This window comes from Acanthochromis polyacanthus, chromosome 4 (genome assembly GCF_021347895.1).
Source record: "Acanthochromis polyacanthus isolate Apoly-LR-REF ecotype Palm Island chromosome 4, KAUST_Apoly_ChrSc, whole genome shotgun sequence".
Lineage (NCBI taxonomy): Eukaryota > Metazoa > Chordata > Actinopteri > Pomacentridae > Acanthochromis > Acanthochromis polyacanthus.
Genome location: NC_067116.1, coordinates 46186774 through 46212134, shown reverse-complemented (window position 1 = coordinate 46212134; position 25361 = coordinate 46186774). Strand labels below are relative to the sequence as shown.

Below are 25361 nucleotides of genomic sequence, written 5' to 3'. Positions count from 1 at the left end.
AGGATGTCGAATATGAAACAAACACTCGTGAATGGTGAGGAGCAGCTCTTTAATTCGGCATGAATTAAAAAAACCCACAAACTCGATTTACTGTGATATTGTGAGATTTGTTTGTGGTTATGTAACTTAGCCATTCAACAGAGTCCACTAACATTAAAGTGACTGACGTGCAGTGTCTGTGTTGACAGATGTAGAAAATACGTCAGGGTTTTGTTTAGGTTGTTAATATGTAATAGTCTGTCGCTACTTTTGAAGGTAAAAAAATACTTGTAGTTTGCTGGCTGTTAGTTCCACCATTTGTTTTGTTTGCTGTTTGTGCTTTATTAGAACAGGGTCACGTGAATAAAAAGTTTTGCTATTTTTAACAGTAGTGCTGATTTCAACCCCCAAATCGCTGTCCGTGAAAAAGTCAGATAATGATATTTATAAGACATTATGCATGATAGAAAAGAGAACAGCAGATGACTGACATGACAGGCTCGGCACGCAGATTCACCTCGAATCACGGAAGCGCCTTCATCACTCGGATTACTAAACCGGCTCATTAATATTTATGTATGTCGGATTACCAGCCAATCACAAAGCGCGTTCATCAGTCGGCTCATTAATATTTATGTAAGGGAAAGTGCCGTATCCGTAGGCCACAGGCTACGGGTACGGGTCCGTATCTGTAGACACTACCTAAAAAAAAATCTTGATACAAAAAATAAATTAATCTATTTTTTCAACAAATACACCAACGCACAAATGCACCAATATGGTAACATACAGATACCACAACATCTCTTTAGCTGTAAGCGTTGTATCTAAAGTAAAATATTTCCTCTTTTTTCAATCTCTTGCAGCACCAGAAGATATTGGATATCTGTACTGGATTCATCTCGAGAATACTGTGTATAAAGTAAGCTGTGACTATCCCGGTCGTTCGTTTGGACCAGAGACGATATACAGAGCACATATTTTTGATGATTACAGAAGAAATCTTGATGTTGATGATGACAGAACAAGTCTTTATGATGAGAAACGTGAGAGCAACAAGTGTGACTTTGAATTCAGAGATCTGAGCTACGGTACGAGATACGGAGTGGAGGTATGTATAATCCTGTTTTGTAATTCTTCAGAATATTCCTATTTTACTGCTCATTCATTGCTGGATGCTGTAATTCTTAATGACATTCTGTCTTTATAGGTGACTGTTTTCAATGGAGTGCTGGAGCGCAGACCCGAGACGAGATATATTTACACCGGGCGTATGTGCTGTTTTCATTGAAATCACAAAACATAATTTTACTGTGATATTTAACTCAGTTTCTCTTAATTGTATCTTGAATGTAACCATTTTGATATTCTTCTGTTGTAATCCTCATTTACAGACAACTACAAAGCTGCCATTATTAATTTTCTGTGCCTCCCCATTGCCAACATATTGGTTGTGGTGTTTATGGTGATCTATGAGAACTACATGAAGAAGCGCAGAGAGTCCAGAAGGTAAAGACCACGTATCAAACCTCCTGAATAAGTCTGACTGTCACTGATTTGTTTCAGTTTACATACAAAGCCACATTTTCATTTACTCTATTATTTTCTCCACAGTGGTGTGAATGACGACATGATGCTTGAATCAACAGCAAGTGAGTAAAATATTAACATCATTATTTGAACACTGTATTGACCTGATATGTTATTCTCCAAAAACTGTGGAACATTATAATAATTTGTAGCTGTAAATGTGTAAAAGAGCTGAGTCAAGAGAAGTTTTAGAAGCATACTGAGGCGTGATGTTGTGCTGCAGTTGTACTTTGTGTCATGTTTCCTCTTTGTTGTCATAGTCTACATGAATACACGACCTCCTGGATGGCGTCATAAAGCAGCTCGCTGATGAAGGAAGGCCTGATGGAGCTTCACATCAAATCACCATTTACTCTCGATGATAAGTTTTCAAGTTATTCAGCTTGCAGAAGATCTTTTATCACATTTTAGAGGCTATTGTTAAATTTGTATTATTGTTATTAGCCAAGAGCTCCAATATTGTACTCTATTGAAATATTGTTTAACAAAGTAAATTCTGTGGTATCTTCATCACTTTGTTGCATTTTGGAATTTAAATGATTTTGCTGCTTTGGTGTGCATATTTTACCATGGTGGAAAGTGTCAGTTTTCATTCTGATGTTTTGAACCAAGTCTGGTTAAATAAATAAAATCAACTTAATCACAATGATGTACAGACGTGTTGCTGATTTTTAGACAAACCTCCAGAAGTCAACAGTGTAGCTTTGCTGAAAATCTGTGGAATAGAAAAGCTACAGCAATGAATTGTTCAATGGTGGATTCAGAAAGCTTCATCAACATGTAAAGTTGAGAAACATGTGACCGTATCAAGTACAGTGTGAGACACAGTGACTGCATTCAAATGCTTTTCTTTCACTGGTAAAGATGCAGCATCACAAACTAGACCAAGGAAGAAAAACACTGCCAGGTTTAGAAAACAGATACCTTAACAGCCTGGATACACATTTGTACATAAACACAAACCAAGCGCTGAAAACTGGATCCAAATATACCTGTACATACATATGGACAGACTGACTAATAGAAATATGAGCAGAAAGACGTGTGGTTTCCTGTTTGAAGCAGCAGAGATGAGGCTTCCTCTACCAAAGTGAAGGTAGCAGTCCTCTTTCTAGGCCGAGACAAAAAACCTGCTGCTCTTTCCTCAGATCATTGGTTTGGGCAAATATCAGCAACAACCTTCACTGTTGACTTAAAGAGCCCACATGGTGCTTTTTGGATTGTCCCCTTTCCTTAGTGTGTTACAGCTTTGTGTACATGTAAAAGGTCTGCAAACGTTGTTCTGCTACTTGTCTGCATCACCGTGTAGGTGATGTAGGCATCAAAAATGTTTTTATTATGAAAATGGTCCAGTTGCTGAAATGTCACTCATAATGGATCTAAAATACCTAATTTAAAAAGAGGAGCCTGTAGTAACCTCTGGGGATGAGAAAAGAGACCAATGAGAAACTGCAGTTCATCAAACAGCCACTGGAGACGGACTTCAAAAGTAAGTCAGTCATAAAACCGAACCACTCACTCACTCAGGCCCTCAACAGGGTGGAAAAAAGGTCACTTCCTTGGACTCTCTCTCCTTTACTGCCTCCCGCCCTCCTTCCCTCACCCCCATGGTTTCTTAAGCTTGTGTTCATGTGGTTTTCTTATAGAGTGTTTTTTTAAAATAAAATATTCATCTAATATTTAAAACTAAATTATTAGCAAAATGTTTATTTCATTGTTTTTTGATGATTAAAACAAATTAAGGCTTCAAGTTATGCTTAATGAAGGATGTGGACGCTTCAAGTAAAAGGCGGGTACCCAGAGATGTTAGCATGGCCCGCCTCAGTTCAATCAGGCTCCACTACACAGTGGAGGATGGTATAATGTTTCAGTGAGTGCCACCACTCCTGATAAATGGATGTATTTTTTTCTTTTTAGGTGACTGCTTTCCAAGGAATATTTCAGATCGTGATCAACAGAACACAACATAAGACACTACCGTTTGGATATTACTCTGTTAAAATGGTCATTTCACGGACACTGACTAAGCTGTCATTGTTGTTCAGGTCTTCATTGTCACCACACGGTTGGTGTTGGTTGTGGCAGTCTACAAGACCTGTGTTCTGTAACAACATTCAGGAAACAAAGAAAGAAAGTCCTGATGGAGCTGCTGATCAATTATTAAGTTGTTCTATGTGCAGTAAGTCTTTTACATTGGCATATAGTTTTGGTTCCACATGTTCTTTTCTCTTGTTTGAATGTGTACTTTGTGGCAGAAGGAACTGTCCACTGAGTTTCAATCTTGATATGACAGGCTTTTTAAGATCTTCTACTCGTTTTATGATTATACAGAACTCAGGCATAGAATTATACCAAAATGAGCACTGATTGGGAGAATATGGTTTACTATTATTTATTCTGAGTGACATCCAATTTTTCCACAAATTCTAAGAAATGTAACCTGAATGAACAGGACAAAACGGGAGGTTAGACTAAATTAAAATTCATTTATGTGTACGGGTCTGATTGAAACTCCATAAAATAAGATTAGACATCCTCCAGTGAACACAATTCACTGTTTCAACACTCCCACATTTAATTTACATTTAGTATTCATTTTAATACCTGCTGGGGCCTTTCTGAGAGAACTGAATTCAATGCTGATGCTGTGGGAGACAATAAGAAAAAGTTGGTAAGAATGGATGATTTAAATTTTGTGAAATAAGGTCATACATTAAGTCTTACATCCTGGCCATACTGATGTGTCTTGAATGTTCTTTTGTGATTTTTGCATATTGTTTATTTGTAATCGTGTGCATGACAAATAATGCCACGTAAACAAAAGTAAAATCATAGCAGCAGCTGCCCTGTGGATGATGTTATATAGATGTCAACCTTTTCAGCAAAGTCAAGCAACTACTGCCACAAATTTGATACTTCTGCCACCTGCAGGAAATTAAAGTCGACAAATGAGTTTGCGTGTGTCTCTGCAGTGTTTTTTCTTGGGTTTTTAACAGTGTGTTTTGAGATGTCATATGTATGTTTATATGTTTTTGCTTAAATATTGCAAAATGGTCTATTGTCTCAAAACTGTGAACTTTGTTGGGATTTAAATAATCGTATAGTAGATATTATAGGGCAAGTACTTAATCTATACTAAAAAAATATTGAAATGATACCGTCGGCTCCATTTTGATCTCTTTTGGCTGTTAGGTTTGGTTTAGCAGGCTCTTTGGATCACCCTCACAGCACTCTCGGTCATTTGGCATCACACAGTTGATCTTCTGTAAAAAAAACAAAAAGAAAAATCCTCGACAGCTCCTTCAGATTCAACAGACAGATGGGCTTAGTGGCCAAAACCAGCTTTCACCAGTCAAAAGTTCGAGCTGCTTCTTCAAGACTTGGAAAAATGTATTCACGCCTTTATCACCATCCAAACGGACGACTGTGATTCTCTACATGACGATGTCGAACAGTCAACTTTTAACAATAGAAAGGAAAAGTAATCTCATAACCCAGTACAGTGGTGGGGGAAAAAAAAACTTTTGACGTCTTTAAAATTTTACACAATCTCAAATATTATCATGAAATTTTTGTGAAAAAAGGGGTTTTTTTGTGTTTCAAAAGGTGTGACTGCATTAGACGGACACAAATACAAAAATCTAACAAAACTAAATTCCACCAAAATGACCCAAAACTCAAAAAATTTCTTATTTTCATAGAACTAATCAATTTAAAGTTTTTAATGGCTTTTTTAAAGGATTTGTTTATTATTATGGCTGTGATTGTACTAAAATAAACTGCACTTGAAGAGTTCCCCTAAGAGTGATACCTAATGCAATATTTCACAAATACATGAGGTGTCCGAAAACTTACTTCCACCACAGTACACACGTGGACAAAATTGTTGGTACCCCTCAGTTAAAGAAGGAAAAACCCACAATTCTCACTGAAATCACTTGAAACTCACAAAAGTAACAATAAATAAAAATTTATTGAAAATTAAATAATCAAAAACAGCCATTACTTTTGAATTGTTGATTAACATAATTATTTAAAAAAAACAAACTAATGAAACAGGCCTGGACATAAATGATGGTACCTCTATAAAAGATTGAAAACTATTTGACCAGAGTGACATGATTAACTCAGGTGTGTCATTTAATTGACATCACAGGTGTTTCCAAACTCATAATCAGTCAGTTTGCCTATTTAAAGGGAGACAAGTAGTCACCCTGCTGTTTGGTGAAAAGGTGTGTACCACACTGAACATGGACAACAGAAAGCGAAGGAGAGAATTGTCCCAGGACATCCGAAAAAAAATTATAGACAAACATCTTAAAGGTAAAGGCTATAAGACCATCTCTAAACAGCTTGAAGTTCCTGTGACAACAGTGGCTCATATTATTCAGAAGTTCAAGACCCACGGGACAGTAGCCAACCTCCCTGGACGTGGCCGCAAGAGGAAAATTGATGACAAATTGAAGAGACGGATCGTTCAAATTGTATCCAAAGAGCCCAGAGCAACCTCCAAAGAAATTAAAGGTGAACTCCAAGGCCAAAGTACATCAGTGTCAGATTGCACCATTCGTCGTTGTTTGAGCCAAAGTGGACTTCATGGGAGACGACCAAGGAGGACACCACTGCTGAAAAAAACTCATAAAAAAGCCAGACTGGAATTTGCAAAAATGCATGTTGACAAGCCACAAAGCTTCTGGGAGAATGTCCTTTGGACAGATGAGGCCAAACTGGAGCTTTTTGGTAAGGCACATCAACTCTATGTTCATAGACTCAAAAACCAAGCATACGAAGAAAAGAACACTGTCCCTACGGTGAAACATGGAGGAGGCTCAGTAATGTTTTGGGGCTGCTTTGCTGCATCTGGCACAGGGTGTCTTGAAAGTGTGCAAGGTACGATGAAATCTGAAGACTATCAAGGCATTCTGGAGAGAAATGTGCTGCCGAGTGTCAGAAAGCTTGGTCTCAGTCGCAGGTCATGGGTCTTCCAACAGGACAACGATCCAAAACACACAGCCAAAAACACCCAAGAATGGCTGAGAGAAAAGCGTTGGACTATTCTAAAGTGGCCTTCTATGAGCCCAGATCTGAATCCCATTGAACATATGTGGAAGGAGCTGAAACATGCCATTTGGAGAAGACACCCATCAAACCTGAGACAACTGGAGCTGTTTGCTCATGAGGAGTGGGCCAAAATACCTGTTGACAGCTGCAGAACGCTCATTGACAAATACAGAAATCGTTTAATTGCAGTGATTGCCTCAAAAGGTTGTGCAACAAAATATTAAGTTATGGGTACCATCATTTTTATCCAGCCCTATTTCATTAGTTTGTTTTTTTAAATAATTATGTTAATCAACAATTCAAAAGTGATGGCTGATTTTGATTATTTAATTTTCAATAAATTTTTATTTATTGTTACTTTTGTGAGTTTCAAGTGATTTCAGTGAGAATTGTGGGTTTTTCCTTCTTTAACTGAGGGGTACCAACAATTTTGTCCACGTGTGTATGTAGTAGTTACAGTATAGCTTCTCTCCACTGGCTTTCTTCCTGTTCAAAGATTTAATTCTTTGTTTTCAAGGTTTTAAATAGAATGACTCATCTTATTTACACTTACATACCCCAGTTAGAGCACTGAGGTCAACTAACACGATGCTCTTGAATGTTTCAGGATCTACACACAAAAGGAAATGGAGCTTCTGCAGTAGCTGGTCCTAAACTGTGAAACATTTTGCCTGTTCAACAACTTCTGAGACTTTAAAAACGTTTAACTCACTGCTATTGGCCCACGTCTTCCCTTTAGCATTCCATGAAAGCAGAGTTTCATCTTTTATTGTTTTTTCCTTTATTTTATTGTTTTTATTCAGACTTGTGTTTCAGTCATTGTGCTTGTCTTACGAGTTGCTATTTATACTTGTATAACACTTCGGTTTAACTCCCGTGTTTAATAAATAAATTTGACTTCACCTCTAAGCTTGTAGTTCAAATCCACCACTGTCCCACATGCAGTTGGGGTTCCTCAAGTTTAGAGGCTGCAGTCCATCCCAAGAAGCCACTAAATGGAAGTGACATAAATACACTCACCAATATGCTGGTATAGTTGGTCTGTAGTCCATCACAATGAAATACCTCAACTCTGAACCAGCAGCTTGGTCTTTCGTGGCAAAAGGACCCACATGATCAGGAACTACCCAACAGGAAATGTAGCTCTGCAGCTGGATGGTGTTGGCTGAGCTTTATGCTTGGCAGTTTGCATAAATCTTACCATTTTTCTTTTCTTCATTCATGTGTTATTGTTTATTTGGTTAAAACAAGTGATGCCCTGGAGGAAATGTATACAATCAAAGCCTGTTATGACTCAGAAATGTTTAAAAGCTGGATGAGAAGTGAAATCCATTAAAACCAGATAAGAGATTCAAACACTCACTCCTTCTGTCCAAAAGAAATTTCAAAGCTTTATTACATTTAGTTTGCATACAAGGTGTTTGTGATGTGGGTATTTACTTTGACATGAAATGTTCAGACAACAGCTAAACTACCAAGACAATAAATATGACTTGCCAATATTTTACTTTCTGGACAACACCTGGACTCTGATACCAATTTCAAAGGGCATGCATAAAAGCAAACTGGGCTAAGCTAGAAGGGCTGGGACACACTGGAGCACTGTCATACAACGGAAAAAAAATAAAATCAAGAGTCATATTTGTTAAAGTGACGTAGCACTTGTGTGTAATAAACAACCCCCGAGTGAGGATCTACACTTCTGTCAAAAACCAGAAAACACAACCATTCCTGCACAGATCCAGCCATATTCCTTGTAACTGTGGTACTTTGGTGTTGCGAAAGGCCATGATGTGAATGCATTATACAGCCATTATCACTGCATCATGTGCTATATTTAAATATGCTTAAAAGAAAGTCTGAAACATTAGAATCTGTTTCCCTTAAACCATTTAAGAATCTATTTTTGGTATTTTTCTGCTTGTAACTAGCAGGGAATTCTGTATAGCATCAAAACTAAAATATCTAAAAAGTGCTTTAAAGCAATTGCTTCACTGTAAATACAACAAAATACTGAAACGTTTTGGTGCTATACAGATGTTGTCATTCAGAGAGCATAAAGATAGAAGTTTAACTACTGGGGGCGAAGATGATGAAAAATTAAGAGTTACTAAAATGGGGGAAAAATGTTCTGTCACTGTGGGAATGAAAAGCAAGAGAAACAAAGTAAATCTAGGACAAGGTGTACGATTACTAACTAAAATTGCCAACACTGTCTCTGTAAGTCTCTGACAAATAGCTACCAACATACTATCAAAATATTCTGTTAACCAAAACAAAATAACTTACATTTTCCTGCACCTACAGTCAAGCCTGAAATTATTCATACTCCCCACAAATGTTGGCTTAAAGTTACTTTTATTCAACCAGCAAGTTTTTATGTGATTGGAAATGACACAGGTGTTTCCCAAAAGACAATAAGATGATGTACATGAGGCATCATTGTGGAAAAAATAATTTCTTAGCTTTAATTTACATTTTAAAGGTAACTTTAAGTTGAAATTTGCTTAGAGGTGTGAGTAACTTCAGGCTTGACTGTATAAGCTTTGATGTTGTATATAACATGTTAATAGCATCAAATGTTAATTAAAAAAGAAAGGAAATCTGTAAAAACAGTGGGCATACAATTTCAATGAAGGGCTAACAGGCTATTTGACAATGTTAAAAGAGAATTCATAAGACAGTGAAAGAAACCAATCATTTTTCACCTACTAAACCTTCGATGGTGTGTCATTGTTATTATGTAAACCAGCGGTAGTCAGCGCTGATCACTTGTGACCCACTGGTGTAAACCTATTCACTGTAAAAACAAAAAACAAACAAACAAACAAACAAAAACCCTTCTGAATGCACAACAGGTCACTCAAACCCTTTATTCATTCAGGGAGGGTTTTATTCTTCGCTATGCACAGTAAAACTAAATTAGTCCGGCTGATATTTTTTTCCTTTTCTTTTTTAGACCAAGTCTTTGATATACTTGTCATACATTGTATATATAAGTTGCTCTGGATGTTGATTTTTGTCTTATTTCCTCTCAGCTGAGGACATAAGTTAGGCACACTCTGGTTACCTAGCATAGATGGCTGCATAAGGAAAGGATCTATTGTCTGATGTTTGTTTCTTAAAAACACACAAACTGCAATTTGCACAGCAACATGAACAAATTCTTGGTGGTAAGGCTTTATAATAAGGCATGTTAATAAATCATTTATACAACGGTTACATTTACATGATAAACCCTTAAAAGCAATTATATAACATGAGTAGATTACTTATGTTTGTAAGACACTTGAAAAATGTTGTAAATGCTGAATCGATTCATTTACTACACCTCATTTATCAGCTTGAGGTATTCTGCAGCTCTATATTTGAAAGCAAGTACTGCATATACTCTCGGTGTAAAAGTAATCTAAGTAACAATACAATGTATAAAACTTGAAAATGTAGCATTCTTTATCACAAAATAGTGGACACAAGACTACAGGTTTAAATATATAGACAATTTCTGATCTTAAGTCTGTAAATACTGCCTATGTATCCGTTTATATCCATCTCTCTAAATCTATATATCTATGTCTAAATATCTATACATACATATCTAAATATCTAGATGGATAAATGAAAGTTCAATTGTTAGATTGTTTTCATTTATCAAACTGATAAAATAGATGTAATAAATGCATCAGTTGTTGATCATTTTACTGTTAATACACAGACCATTATTGCTTTTGTAAATAATCCCTTCTATGTTCACAAGTTTATGTCTTTTTACTGTTCTGATGGTAGGTTTACCACTCATAAACATGTGTTATGCATAAATTCCACATTTACAGCACTACTTGGTAATACATTGTAAATGGTTTATTACCACATTTCTAAATGATTTGTGTGCAACCTATTGATGTTATCTAACATCTTTTAAGGGCTTTAAATATCAAACGAACCATTTGGTAATGCATTGTAAATGGCTTATTAACACACCGTTATAAAACCATTTTGTCTAGTTTGACCACATTTCTAGTGGGTCAGATGCATCCATTGAACCACGATGGAGAACAATGTGGTTCGACTTTGATTTATGTGATTTTTACCGGCGCTACAAAACCTCACATTATGCAACAACAGTATACTTTGTCTAAGTTGAACTAAGGAGGAAATATTTTGGTGTCAGTGACTAAGGTAAACAGAGAATGTAAAACTGCTTTTGTTACAGCTCCCATGCCTTCTAGGCTGTCAAAAAAGATGCATTCTGAATTTTTCAAAGACAACACATAGGTGCCAAAATGACTTACATTCCAAGTGTTGTGGAGACATTTGCCCATGTTCTCCCCCTAGCACGTCTCTAGTCTACCATCTACTATGTTCCTTCCTTTCCTCATACATTCATTAGACATGATCACCCTGCTAGCCTTCCAGTACCAGGGTAAAAAGTGCAACACAACAACACTTCAACCATCAGTTACACTCTGTTGCGTCTCAGATTTGCTGTCATTGAGTGAAAGTCTTTTCACTCCAATTTTAGCTGAAATGTTGCATGGTCTTTCCCTGTGCCATTTGATAACTACAGGTCTAATTTGACACACCATAAGCCTACAAGGTGATATTTCGTCTTAGTTGCAACGATTAACGGTTTAACTAAAAAACACTGAACGTTACAATTTTCCAAATTTTACCTGTTTCCAGTATACCTGCTTTCTATCAGTATATCTGCTAGTAGCAGCTGCTGAAGGACAGCTTTACATCACTACATGAAAAAATGACATGCTTTTTAAAGCCAAAGCAACACATCAGTGAGCTACAATACACTGATTTTCAGTGTAATAATAACATTACTGAAGTTTAAGGAATGGGAGATCCATGGACAAAAAGTATCATCTCTATAATCTTTATCCTAGGGCAGAAAAGGTTTGGGTGTCAGTCATGTTAGTGACTATACCATCTCCATGACAATAAAAATCTGTTACATGTACATGTACTACTTACTCCAGAGCTGTGCTCTGAAAATAAGCTGTAAGGTTTATTACGAGTCCAGCATGAAAAGCAAGAGGGGATGTTGGGAGGAGTTCTGCAAGGCATAGTGTGTGTAACTCTGGGCTTAACTGCCCTGTGTCATGTTCTGCATGTGTTTGGCAATGTCGTACACGTAGGTGATGTCCGGCCTCTTCTCCGGGTCGGGGTTGATGCACATATCTACCAAGTTCCTCAGCTGGTGATAGGGGTGGGGGTGAAAGTTGGGAGGAAAATGGAGAAATGATACAGTCAATGACAGAACTGTGGATTTTAAAACAGCTGTAAGGAGAAATGAACAAACCTCCGGTAACACCCTCCAAATGATCAGCCATACCAAAAATGGCGCAACAAGTAACCAAACTGAGACGAAGATGCAAGGCTCGGTTACTGCACTAATCGCTTATTGGTCTGCCGAATCCACTTTTACCAGAGCCCACACATGCACACCCACACACATGCACATACGCACGCTGCTGCCACTCCACTGCCATCCGGAGACAGCACTTACACTTGAAGCTGAGCGCGGCGGTTGATTGGAGCAGATAGACAGACAGGCTCGCAGGCGGTACAGCCACCGCCATCATTAAAAAAGAAGATAATAAAAGATGGAGAGGAAAGGGGGGAAAAAAAACATCTACATGAGGTCGCTATGGTAACCGTCTGCCGACTTCCTGGCCGCTGTTGCGTGGCTCCGGCTTGGACGAGTCCTCATCCGCCGTTGTGTATAGATGTGCATGTGTGTGCGCAAGTGTGTGTCTGTGTGCATGAATGAGGGAGAAAAGTGAGAGAAAGATGCAAATTCAGACAGTCTGAGAATTAGTCGCACAGAATGGAGATGGTGATGGGGTGGGGGTGGGGGTGCAGAGATGCAGATATGTAAAATATTCATGCGCTTCTTTGCATGGCGAGTGTGGTGGGGGAGTGTCAGGTGGAGGGGGTGGGGGGTGGGAGCTAGTGAAGGGAGGCGTGGGGGGGGAAGCATAGACGGAGATGGTTAAATGACACAACAAAGATGAGCAGCTGACAGTTTGCTGCCGATCCTTCAGGAGCATTGTTTACATCCAGACAGGCGCTGCAGGCACCCCCCTCATCTCCATCTCTCCATCGCCCTGTCTCTCGCTCTATCATTCCCTCTCTCTTTCGCTTTGTCTTCCTTTCTCCTGGATGGGGGTGACATGTGGGGCAACGCAGAAGCTCAGCGTGGTTGGTGTGTGTGTGTGTGTGTGTGTGTGTGTGTGTGTGTGTGTGTGTGTGTGTGTGTGTGGAAAGAGAGCTCTTGTAACAAATATAGCCTCCACTTACACAATATCTTTTCCAAGTACAAACACACACACTCACACAGATACCACAGAGGCTTAAACACCTTGCAATTAGCCTTTATCAGCCTAATGAAGTAAATAGCACAGCGTAATAAAAGCCTCGCTCTGCAGGGTTTACTATTTGACAAGAGAGATATGAATAAGGATAGCCCTTTAAAATTAGCCACTGTGGATTTGTGTATGCAGATACACTGATTGTGGTGGAGGGAATGTGATGAATAGGTATAACTGGAAGAGCTTGCTTTAAGGACCATACCTGCACGTTTTCAGGTTTCAGCCTCAAAAGTATATAAAATGCATGCTTTACATTTTTGCTAAACCTTTATAGTTTTTGTTCGGTTGTACTGTTCCAAGCAGCCATTTGTTTTCAATCGTTTCCATATGGCAATAAAACAAACATCCAATAAAACCAAAAACTTAACTTTAGCACGAAAAAACATACTTGATGTTTACTGTCTCAGTAACGCACCAGTGGATCTTCTTAAAAATGCCTAAGATGCAAGAAGTTCATAAAACTCAGCAGCATGGTTAACTGTGATGGAACGCATATTTAATTAAGAGCTGGAAAAAAAAAATCAGCGGAGTATAATCAATAAAGGACAAACGTGCAAGAGCTTCTGGTTTCAGGTTTTCAAACAAAAGGTAGAACAGTTTTTCTATTTTTCAGTATCATGGTGAAGTTAGGAATATATCAGTTTTGGACTCGTATTCGGACAAAAGCTACATTTGATGAGATCGGCCCTGGATTGAAGCTGTTACCTTGGGCATTTTAAACCACACAACAGTTTATCAATCGATAATGAAAATCAGTTTTAATCAAATACACAACATCATTTGTAGGATAGGAGATGAAACATGGGTTGTGTCGGAATCACTGGAACGGTCCTTTAATTAGATTAGATTGTTATCAAGAAATATGATCTGCTGTGTAATGTCTGCTCTCTAATAATTAGCAGCTATTAAGCAATTATAATAACTCAATGTTTTAGTGAGTCAGTAACAAAGCACAGCATCACTGCCAAATGGATCCAATACCTGCAGTGTATCCACATATGTGACTATGAATCAGTGTCTCAGGTTGTGCGTGTATGTGCATTCGACTAAATGCATTTAAGAGGAAAGAGACAGAAAAAATGCCACCCACACAAAGAGGGCATGCAAATACAAAGCCATGCAGATTCATGCACATGTCACCGGTAATCAGCAATAAGGCGATCTTTAACCACAGCCTGACTACATTACATTTTTGTGCATGGATAAGTCTTCACAGAATTACAGCAGATGATTTAATGTTTAGTTCGGGAAACATGACACTCTAGCCCATTTACTTTCACCCCGCTCTCAAGCATGACCAGATGCTTTTGATATGTGCATTTCATTTTCCAAACGGCTAAAATCACAGCCAGTCTTTTGATCACAGAGTAATATCGTACCGTAGTGTAGCTCAGACAGATGGGTGGATTTCATATCAAAAATAACTTCAACAGTCCATGCAAGTAAAAATCAGGCAACTGGTATAAAGAAAAGAAAGAAAATGACCTCTTCATAAAATAGTAGTTCATTAAGGGACTTTGTCAATTATTTTTAAGGTGTTTAGGAGTCCAGACTACCGTGGGTCGTTTCCAAACACCGAGCACGTCCATATCTATTCTGTGCCAGAGCAGTAAAAGATGACTGATAAGACTACAAGCACTTACCTCCTCTGAGTAGTGATCTGAGGGAAGAGGGGGGTAGTCACATTGTTCTATCTTCTTACAAAGCGAGTAGAGGTTCATCTTATCCCCATAGAACGGACTCTGTAGGGCTGCCATCTAAAGCGTAGACATATGAAGAAACAGGGAAGGGACATATAGAGAGAAGAGAGGGCAGGACAAGAGCAAAGGGTGAGAGAATCAAGTTAAAATCACAACTAAAACAGACTCCGCAAGTAAAATACAAAAGACTGTGCATAAGCAGAGTCTGCGCAGTTTATTGTTGCTGAGGTTTATCTTATTGATTAAAGTATGGACTGGGTATGGGAAACAAATAGGGAAAGGCAAAATGTCAATATGTCTAAAGTTTTGGTTCATATCAAATCAGTACACCATCTTTTTATTTTTTTGAACAAACAGTGGTATAAAATACAAGTGAACCAAAACAAAATAAAAATCCATGAAAGCTTCCCTTAACTAGTGTTTTTTTCCTCCAGTTTGCTGGCCTTTTCTGTGATGCGGCTTTGAAAACTTGAAAATGTGTCTTTCCTCTCATGAAAATGAGAGAAAAGACAGAGGTGAGGAAAGAAGAGAGGCATGCGAGAAAAGGGGTGTAGGGGTACGAGGAGAGAATTTCTCAGTTTGCTGGAGCAGTAAGAAAACCATATTCTCAAGAAAAACAAATGCAAGCAAGCAGAGCAGAGGTAGGGCAAATGGGAATGGGAAGGAAGAATTGAAAGCATAAGGAAACCTTTGCTGGTGAGTGGAAACAGGCGAAGAATCCTTCATGCCTTTCTAAGAATAGTAAACTAGCATGTCATGTTTGCCAGGCTTAGTGACTGACTCACTTCCTATTTTTTTAAAGATGCGTGTGCAAGGTGAAGCCCAAAGCAAACTTGCATAACAAGCACATTTAATATAAAATTTTCCCTCATTTAAATACTTGGCCTTTACCATCAACATTTATCATTGAAGGTAACTCGCTGCTTGAGGGTATTGGCTTGGTATTCTCTTTTCATGAATTTACAAAAGAATGTTATATAGGAAAAGATGGTGCGCACTAAATGTACAACCAATACGATATCAAACAAGGCTTTTATCAGGTATTCCTTGGAAATCATATGCAAAAAGTTGCACTATTTAATATGTATACCTACATCTTGTGTGAAATCCATATTTTAATTCAGTGCCCTGCAACTGTTTTTTGGCAGAGAACCCTGACATGTTGCTGCACATCTCAATGACTTCCTGGAGAGAGTGAGCGTCTTCTGGACCAATGTAGAAACCTGACTTCAGGCCACTGATGGACACACACTGCTGATAGCTTTCTGTGCGTTTCCCTTGCAGGTTCCACCTCCAGGCTTATTGCATAGTTTTGTTTCTAAACTTTGCATGTGTTGATAACAAGGGAATGATGGCAAACTGGAATTAGGAACATGCTTTGCTATAAGAAAAAACACATCACAGGTTTGTCTGTGGGCAGATGAAATTTTACACATTATTATTTCAACCATTTTCAGGTGTCTCTGCCTTATTGTTAGAGAAAGTACAGTACGTATTTGACAGCCTGCTAATTGGTAGCGTGAAAGCAGATGAGAACAAAGTCTCCACATATGAATCCAAATGGAATTCTTCCATACAGAACACAGCAGGTTAGTGTGAATCTGCCAGCTTCCACAATATTGGGAACTACAGAGACAAAATATTTCAGTGTGAATAAGACCAAGAAGGAAAAAGGAGCTGAATTACAGACGATGTGTTTTAGCAGGAACAGGAAGAGACAAAGTTGTGCCGCTGAATGCACATAAATTTGCACTGCACTTGCAACACTTCTTGCCTTTCTCTTACTTAGAAATAAACTCAGTGGATCATTCTATTTTTCTTGCAGACTATAAAAAAAAAAACTATTACTGCTCGACTGATTCACACACCTGTAACATCTAGGACTACTGTTAAGATAAAAAAAAATTGCTAAGTGACATGGTCTCAGAGACAGAAGACAGGAAAGTCCTTGTTTCCTATCGGACAGATTTTGACAGAGTCTCTGTCACAGCTTCCACTAGGAAGTCAAGATGACGGCAGCAGAATCTCTCCTCTGGACACTATTTATCTTCATGCATTCTTGTGCACTCTTAATCAAACAGACAGATTAATACAGCATGGTCTCACCAAAATACACAACATTAAGCATAGAGGATCTCCTTCGATCTGTCTCTCCTCGGACACCTCTCTCCCTCTGCTGAGCGTTACTACTGAGGCTGGCACAGCAGGTGGTTGACAGTGATGGGAAGTGTGTGGAAATGCATAATCCTGTTTATCAGCAAGGATACACTAGTGTTCGGAAGAAAGCTTCATATTTGTGGCCTAACATTTTCACGATGATTCACTAGTGATTATGTTAATCAGATATGGGCATATGCACATACAGCAAAGCTTGAACACAGGAGTACATCCTTGAAAATGCACACTCACTGGAGAAAACAAACTGCATTTTCAGAAGGACACTGCTACAGTAAGCAGTCTGGCTCTGGTATAATGGCATAATACATAAGAACTCTGTGATGTACATAAACTATGCGAGCTGAATTTTAAACATTAAGCACGAGACACATATGCTACTTAAATTTAAAAGCAATAAACACAAATGACAACACAGTAAGCCATAGAGGGGAAACCACTTCCAAGTCTTTAGTCAAATATGCTATGTTGCATTTTTGGATTGATTTGCATTAAATCAGCTGCAACACGACCAACATGACATTTGCATACCAACCACATTAAATACAGTACCATAGATAACACCACACGCCCTACAATTAAAGCACCAACCAATCAGACATTCACTGCAGCCTATAAATACATCATCTGCACAGCGAAGCCACAAAACTTCAGATCTCTGTTGTGCATCATTTGCCTCCAAGTCAATGGATATGCACTTCCATCTTAGAATTGAATCGCTTTCCAATAACCACGCTGAGAGCGCTAAACAACTAACAGGACAGTGACAAGCAAACTCCGCCTCAGCTGGCTTTCTTTCACAAAAGTGCGAGTTTGTTCATGCCCATGTTTGCAAAAAAGAAAGCTAATTTCATTGTCTTGGAACGACTCTTAATTGCTTCATATCAAATATGCATACACCTCTTAGTACTCTACAGGGCACAGTGTGCACATTTCTATGTAAGGATTAGATGGTGCTTTCCAAAAAAACCCCAAATTTTTCAATAAGCGAGAGGAAAAGAAGGTGAGACAGAAGCAGACAGAGGAAAAGAAGAAAAGCAGCCAGCTTTTGACACCGGGAGGCAAAGGGTTAAACAAGACCCCATCGTATTTTCATGCATCTTCTGCTTTTGACAGATGAAAAATGTCAACTGTCCTGTTTGTATTTGGGAGTTTTTGCACTATTCATCTGCTTCATTAGTGCCTGCTGCTCCTAGCCCCTGACAGCTGCCGGCCCCCTGCTCTCAGCGTGTATACACACACACACACACACACAAAGATGCATACCCCCACACGCACACACACACAAGCACACACTTACTTCTTTTTCTCAGACTGTCGTCGCAACGGTTTAGATGATTGACTCACTCTCTGACCTCTGAGGCCCCGGTGTGTGAGTGTGAAACAGTGTCTGTGTGTGTGTGTGTGTGTGTGTGTGTGTGTGTGTGTGCGCGTGCGTATGGTTCATTGATATTCGAGAGACATACAAAGCACACGCATGCCTGCTGTCTGTCTAAGGGGTGTGAGCTGCTGGTGGCAGAACACACGCACATCCTCGCAAACACACACAAGTACGTTTGCACTTCTATTTTTGTGAGGACCCTCACTGACACAAAACATTTGCTAGCCCCTCATCTTCACCTTCACACACTAAATGCCTCATCCAGAACACCGAACCCAACGTTTTTAACTATTTAACCTTAACTCTAAAACTAAGTCTACATCCTCAAACATCCCTCTGAGAGTTCCCAAAGTGAGAAGTGGCAAAACGGCAACACTGTCCAAAAATGTTTTCATTCCCAAAGTCTACAGCTCCAGTCGGTGCTCACAAACATACACTCTCTTCTTTTTTCAGCTCTTCATTTAGCCAGGTTGTGCTCGCTCCAGCCCAAGCATGTAAAGCTAGCATCACTGCATGTGTAAAAGGTCTGGATGGGGCCTTCCAGTTTAATTAACATTTATCCCACTCTCTCTCTCTCTCTCCAGTTTCTCTCCCCGTATGCCAATTAAAAGGAGCTGCGAGAGGCTCCCGTCTTCTCCCTCCAACCCCCCTTTATCCCCAGAGCCTTTACAGCCTGGGATCCACGGGCTTCTCACAAATTCTCACTTACTCATTTAAAACACATTTATAATTACGGCACATGTCACATCAAAATAAACACCTGAATATTAACACGCACATGCCAAATGCATGTGCATTTCATATATTTCTTCTCTCTGCCTTTTGTCAAATACATACACACAAAAGCCCTACTGTGCAAGTGAGGAACACATGACTTTTTTATGTGCTCCTTGGTTCTTCTTGTGGTTTTATGATGATATATTAATCAAGGCAATAAGTCACAATGTAGGGACAGTCATTAGACATATAGCTACACCCAGTGGAGTCATCACTACTCTATTTCAACACATTTAAAAAAGAAGAGGGAAAGAAGAAAGAAAGATAAGAGGAAAAAAAATGGATGGGTGAGTTGAAAGCATCAGATTGTTCCAGTGGGCTGAACTTCTGAAGAAAGTTGATTAAGAATGCGTTGTCATGTCCCAATTTCACTGCAGCTACACTGACCAATTTTACTTGAAATACAAATTCTAAAGGAGCAGCTAAACATTGTTGAATGCATATCTCTTTTTAACTATCTTGTGAAATATGCTGGATTTCCCCCCCCCTCAGTTAATAAGCAAGAAAAATTAGTTTTTAAAGTATTTGACAGACATATGAGAGTGATCTTTAGCTTTTTATCAAACTCTTAAGAAGACTGCACGCTGGCAGATTTGGCAAAACGTGAAATTATACCTTTACATAATCTATTCTAGTCTAATCATGGTCATAAAATGGCTGCACAAATCTTCAACTGAGTTTAACAAAAGTAATTGCAATCTGAGCCTAAAAGCAGCTTTTTTCAGGCCTGAGTGAGGGCATGCATAAGGAAGATGTGTACGGGATCAACAAATGTACACATGGGTAACTGGGTTAGACACTGTACACAATGGACTAAGCCATTAGTTGGAGATACTAGCAGTGTATAAGTTGACAAATACCCAGGCTTTGTTTAAAAAAAAAAAAAAAAAAAAAGAAAAACTCCCTTTCAGTCCCATACAGAGAGCTAGCCACAGGGGCATCTCATCGCATGCAAACACCAGCTGCTGAGAACCCAGCATTTTGGGGTCTCATAAAACCAACAGCAAAACAAGGCGGGAGGGAGTGGAATGAGGCAGGAGGCATGAGACACGGGCAAAGTCAGAGGTATGGATGGCTGAGCTCCATACAGGAAGGAGACACGTTCCAGGAAAGCTTTTCAAGATATTCTCCTCCTCTACCAAACACTGCAACCGCAACATGTCTGTACAAGCGGGAGACCTGCTGTGTGTGTGTGTGTGTGTGTGTGTGTGTGTGTGTGTGTGTGTGTGTGTGTGTGTGTGTGTGTGTGTGTGTGTGTGTGTGTGTGTGTGTGTGTGTGTGTGTGTGTGTATATAAAATGCATCCCTTTTATAGGAAATACATTCAGCCTATGACGCGGTTCTGATGTTGAATACGATAAAAGGGCACAAGGAGACTGAAATCTCTGACTGGCATGCGATTAAACCCGCTCCTTAGCTTCCTGGTCACCCTGGGAGAAAACCTGAATGAGCATCCCTGTTTTCGACAGCATAGGGGGTTTGGGTGAAGGGCACAGGGCAGGGTCAGATGATGTAATGAGGTTGGACACAGGGAGAAAGGGATCAAACAGAATGGGAGATGAAGATAGACGCAGATACAATGACCAGGTATTGACGGGCGGACCCTTCAGACCCTTACTCAACCCCCGGGCACAAGAATGAAAAATGCAAGCTCTCTCAAATGGAGCCGTTTCACACACAAGGAACCAAACTCCCTGGACTCGCACATACACAAAAACCAGCACAATGCTCAGCCACTACTGTATGTTCAGAGCGAAATCAATGAGTACCGAAGGGATCAGGCGTGGAATTCTATGTGAATTCCTTATGCCTGAAGGTTAAGTGAGGAAAGGAAGGCATATGGAGGGAAACATAGCAGAAGGCAGGAGAATAGAGCAAAGAGGAATGGAGGAGAGAGTCTTAGAGAGAAAGAGATAAGTTTCCTGACACTGAATGCACTGTGGAGCCCTCTTACGAAGAAGTGGAAAGCAAGAGTCTGTTCTTCAAAGAGAATATGCATGGCGTAGTGAGCACTGCTCTGATAACAATAAGGTTGTAAAATCTTTATCTCCACAGGCTCCTTGCATGGCTCACCTTGACCTGATGGCTGGAGTCCCGTCTCTGCTCTTGTACCTATAGTACTTTCTCTCCGAATGAACACCTTCTATCTTTCTCTTAGCTCCAGCAATCTATAACCCTGCTTCACTATTTGTAATTTTTCCCTTCCAACTGTTCCCCTCTGCCCCAACTATCTCTCTAGCCTTATGTCTCATCTTTTTCTTCATTCTCTCTTATGACTTTACAGCCCATGCCCTCACCATTCTCTGGCTTCCTATATTGCTTCTATATAGATTCCTAAACTTTTTCACCTTGCATCTTTATTCCTTGCCTTCTGACCACCTCAGGGAGCAACATGTCTCATCTATTTTTTTCCTCTCTAGCTCTTGCCTTGCCTCTATCTTACTTTCTCAATATGTAGTCCAGACTGTGATGGCCTAGCAGTTCTAACCGTGAAATGTACAAAAGATCAATGCATTGTGTGCCAACTGAAACAACCAGTGCTTAGATTGCAAACGCAGTACGCTGAAAATTTCAAAATGGACAGCTTGATCAACAACAAGAAAAAAATACACTGTGAACAGAATCTTCGATTTTAATCAAACAAATCCCAACGTAGAGACTGTGTGAAAGAGAAAAAACTGTCCAAATGTGAGGCAAACAATATTGTTTTTAGTTTTTTTGTAGTAAAACTGAATCAAAATACCTAAACTTTGCTCGGTAAGGACTAAACACAACTCATTATAACAAAAAGCACTGCATCAAAATTGCCTTAACTGAACAGAACAATCCATGGCTGCTGTAATTACGCAATAACAATACCTGCAGAGACTATGCAACAAGAGTAATATAACCCAGCAATCTGTTTTGTATTAACAGTAAAAGTAGCATCCTCCATGTAAACGCACACACTGCACACATATAAAGAAGCACAAAAACAGAATGTGACCCACAGCACCCGCCGTTTTCAGCCAACCACAGACATGCACTGCCGCAGTGCATTGTGGGGAACTAATTAGCATGAAGGACTGTGGTCTCTGAGCAACCATGACCTGCAAGCTGAGCTCGAACTTCTTCCTTGCGCGTTCTCCACCTCTATGCCTGAGGCGCTGTAGAGAAGGTGTAGTCACTGGTGCGTTGAAATGCAGCCCAAATGATCAGGAACTCGGGGGAGTTAGAAGAGACGAAGGGAGGAAAATGTGGGCATTTCCTTAGCCAACAGTGTGTTTCTAAGTTTTGCGCCTGCCTGTGTGTATTCAGTGCACGTGAAAGTTGGCAAGGTTCGACATCAGATTGACTGCTATCATCCATGTCTATTATTGTTCTGCCCGTCACTCTTTTTTTTCTTTGTTCCCTCTGCTGTGTGTGCTGCTCCAGGGCTTGTCTCCACTCAGTGTGGTCTACAGCAGAGCCCTGTGGTGTTTTGCTCCTGACTAATCAAACTAGTCAGTGTCACTGGGCAGCCTTATCTAAAACACATGGCCATGTCAGTTCCCTTCACTCACCAGCTTTTCAACGTTCAGCAGGTTCCCAGGCTAAAGAACTTTAACTCAAACAGTTAGATCACAGAGAAAGAAGAGAGATCAAGAAATGTGACAGAAAATTTTTATTTATTATTTCTGTAAAAGTGCTTTTTGATTTTTCACATTATTACTAATAGCAAATGTGAATGTACATAAAGAGCAACTATGTGGAAAAGCACACATCCTGAAGGCCTATATGTATATATTTCGATAGATTTTTACAGTACTCTAATATGTGGGATTGTGAATTGTTTGCTCATAGGTTTGTCTGAGCCAGTGTGTTCTCATGTCACTCCTATCTTTGACTGCAAGGCGACAGTGTGTGCACACATTCACATAGTTTACCTCATAGAGCAGGCATCCTAGTGACCAGATGTCAGATTTGAAGTTGTAGCCATTTTCGTGTATCCTCTCTGGTGACATGTAGTAAGGAGTACCCACTGGAAGACAGGGGGGAGTGGGAGGGAGAGGGGAGGGAGGAAGGAAGGACAAGAAATGGACAGAAAGGCATAGACAAAGGTAGGGAAGGACAACAGGACAAAGAGAGATTGAGCGTTAACATTTTGCACTGAAACCCATGCTTCCCCCAATTCAACATCACTGACACAGATCATGCAGGACAGGAAGTGGAGGAGCAGATTCAAAACATACTAAGAGGTCGGATATCTATCATATTTTAGCCAGAGCACCATAAAAGGAGTGGCTTTAAAGTACACTGCCTTTTTAAATTCTGAATAAGATAGTATTTAATAAGGTTAGATATCATCAGACATACCCATAACGCACATGTAATTAGAAAAGTACCACAAAGTTGCGTACATCTGGACAGAAAACATACCCGAACACGCAAAATATACATAAATCAGTTTTGATTACTGGGACTCAGTAATGATCTGAAACAGTAGTCAGAGAATGTGCCCAGGGAGCAGCGGTGGAGCCTTAAAAGCTGTCCCGTTTCTGGTTCTGGTTTTGAAACTCAAGAATCCCAAACTGCCTTGGCGAATGGCAGAGCTCCAGAAAATCAGACTATCACCCAAGTGGACACAAAGAGGAGCCACAGCTCAACATCACATCCTCGACACACGGCAGGAAGCTTTGGTGATTTGCTGTTTTCTTAGCCGAATTTGACGGGGGGCTTTTTTCATCTGCTTTCTGTTTATTGTGATTTCCCATGTAAAAGGCTATCAAGCACATCCAGCAGAGGGTTTTTATTAATCACATATGGTTAAAAGATGGAAATTTCACCAGCACTCTAACCTGTACTGAGAAGCTCTCAGGCTGTACATATTTAACATCCTCTTGAGTAAATGCAAATGGAAGCTTACTAAAATGTGGAAATAACAGCCACACAGGCTCTGCTAAGTCGGTGTATCTCTACACATCACAATATGTGCAGGCTACACTACAGAGCTTGTGCTATTGAGTCAATTTTTTTCCTACTAATGCCTTAAAACTCTAAATTTCAACTAGTTAGAAATGCAGGAGTGAAGCTGCCCTATATATAAAACTGTATTTTTCAGTGACGTATTTATTAAAATGTGAAACTATATAGGCATCTTTCACCAGATGAACTGAATCATTTTTTGTGGTGCTGACTGAAATCGTCAAACATGATGTGGCCTCGTGTAGTGGCACAACTACTGCAAGGCCCTGCCTAAAAAGACTTTATTTCAGTCAACATCATCCTTTCTGTAGCTGAAATATTTTCACACACACTTATGTTGTATTTCTTTAAACAATCAAATCTTTCTTCTCAGTGTTTTGCTCCTGTTCTGCTCTCATTTGTGCTCTGCTATGCACATGTGGAGCCTGCACGTCGACAAACCCTTCCATCCCCAGTAAATGACGCTCTATGACTGAATTTTTATGACAGATTGTTCTTGTACATTTGTCTTGGAAAATGAAAATCATGCTAATGTTTTTTCTGTCAAGCAGCAAAAAAAAAAGTGCAGCATGACATGTTTGTGTTAATTTGCCTTATTTGTCACACAACGTCCTGCAGTTTGACCATTTTGCATGCAAACATCACAATGTAGAAACAATATACTGTGCAGCCAAAGCTAGAAGCATCCAGTACTACACCAGTGAAAGTTGCCAGGTTTTTAGACCAATCAAACATAACACCAGCCCATCATTTCATAGCTCTGCTGTACATGCGAGGCTTAAAAAAAAAAAAAGTTGAAAAAGCTGCTGTAACTTATTTTTATGTTACTTTAGACAAAAGCATCTGCCAAATAAAAAAAAAGGAATTCTAAGAGCTGAATTAAATTAAACGTTTTTTTGTGTGTGTGTGTTGTGTTTTCTTTTTTTTTTTCAAAAACCCCAAACCTAAACAGTCTTGCCTCTGGCATATATACAAAACGTGCATTGGGAAATAGGCAGACAGGGCTAAGAGGAAGAGTTTTTATAGACAGTAACGGGTAGTTGTTGAGTATACAACACGCACAAACAGCTGAAGTGAGCTAGGTAGGTGTGAACAGCTCTCAAGTGGAAAGAACTCAGGAGAAAAGTCAAGTTTGCACAACAATGGAAGGAAAAAGCCATAACTGCACACATTCACTCACAGTACTCACATGTGTGCACACACACACACACACACCAAGTCTCCAGAGCCATTCTGCACATTAGCAGGTCTGAGGAAACTCAACTAATGTAAATGCAATTAATAAAACTATTACAGAGGGGGCCATTGTATTTGAAGTCTATGGGAACTGAACTGAAAGCTAGCATTTTTAATTTTGGTGCAGATCTAATTG

The 25361-nt window shown here is 39.5% G+C and overlaps 1 long non-coding RNA gene across 1 annotated transcript; it reads right to left on the bottom strand.

Moving 5' to 3' along the window:
• Positions 1-8008: 8008 nt before the first annotated feature.
• On the bottom strand, positions 8009-23053 carry LOC127533740 (uncharacterized). The gene is made up of 3 exons (XR_007941483.1): positions 22951-23053; positions 14657-14770; positions 8009-11836 (listed from the first exon to the last, which is right to left on the bottom strand). It is a non-coding gene; the product is annotated as an uncharacterized LOC127533740 (long non-coding RNA).
• Between the last annotated feature and the right edge of the window lie 2308 nt (positions 23054-25361).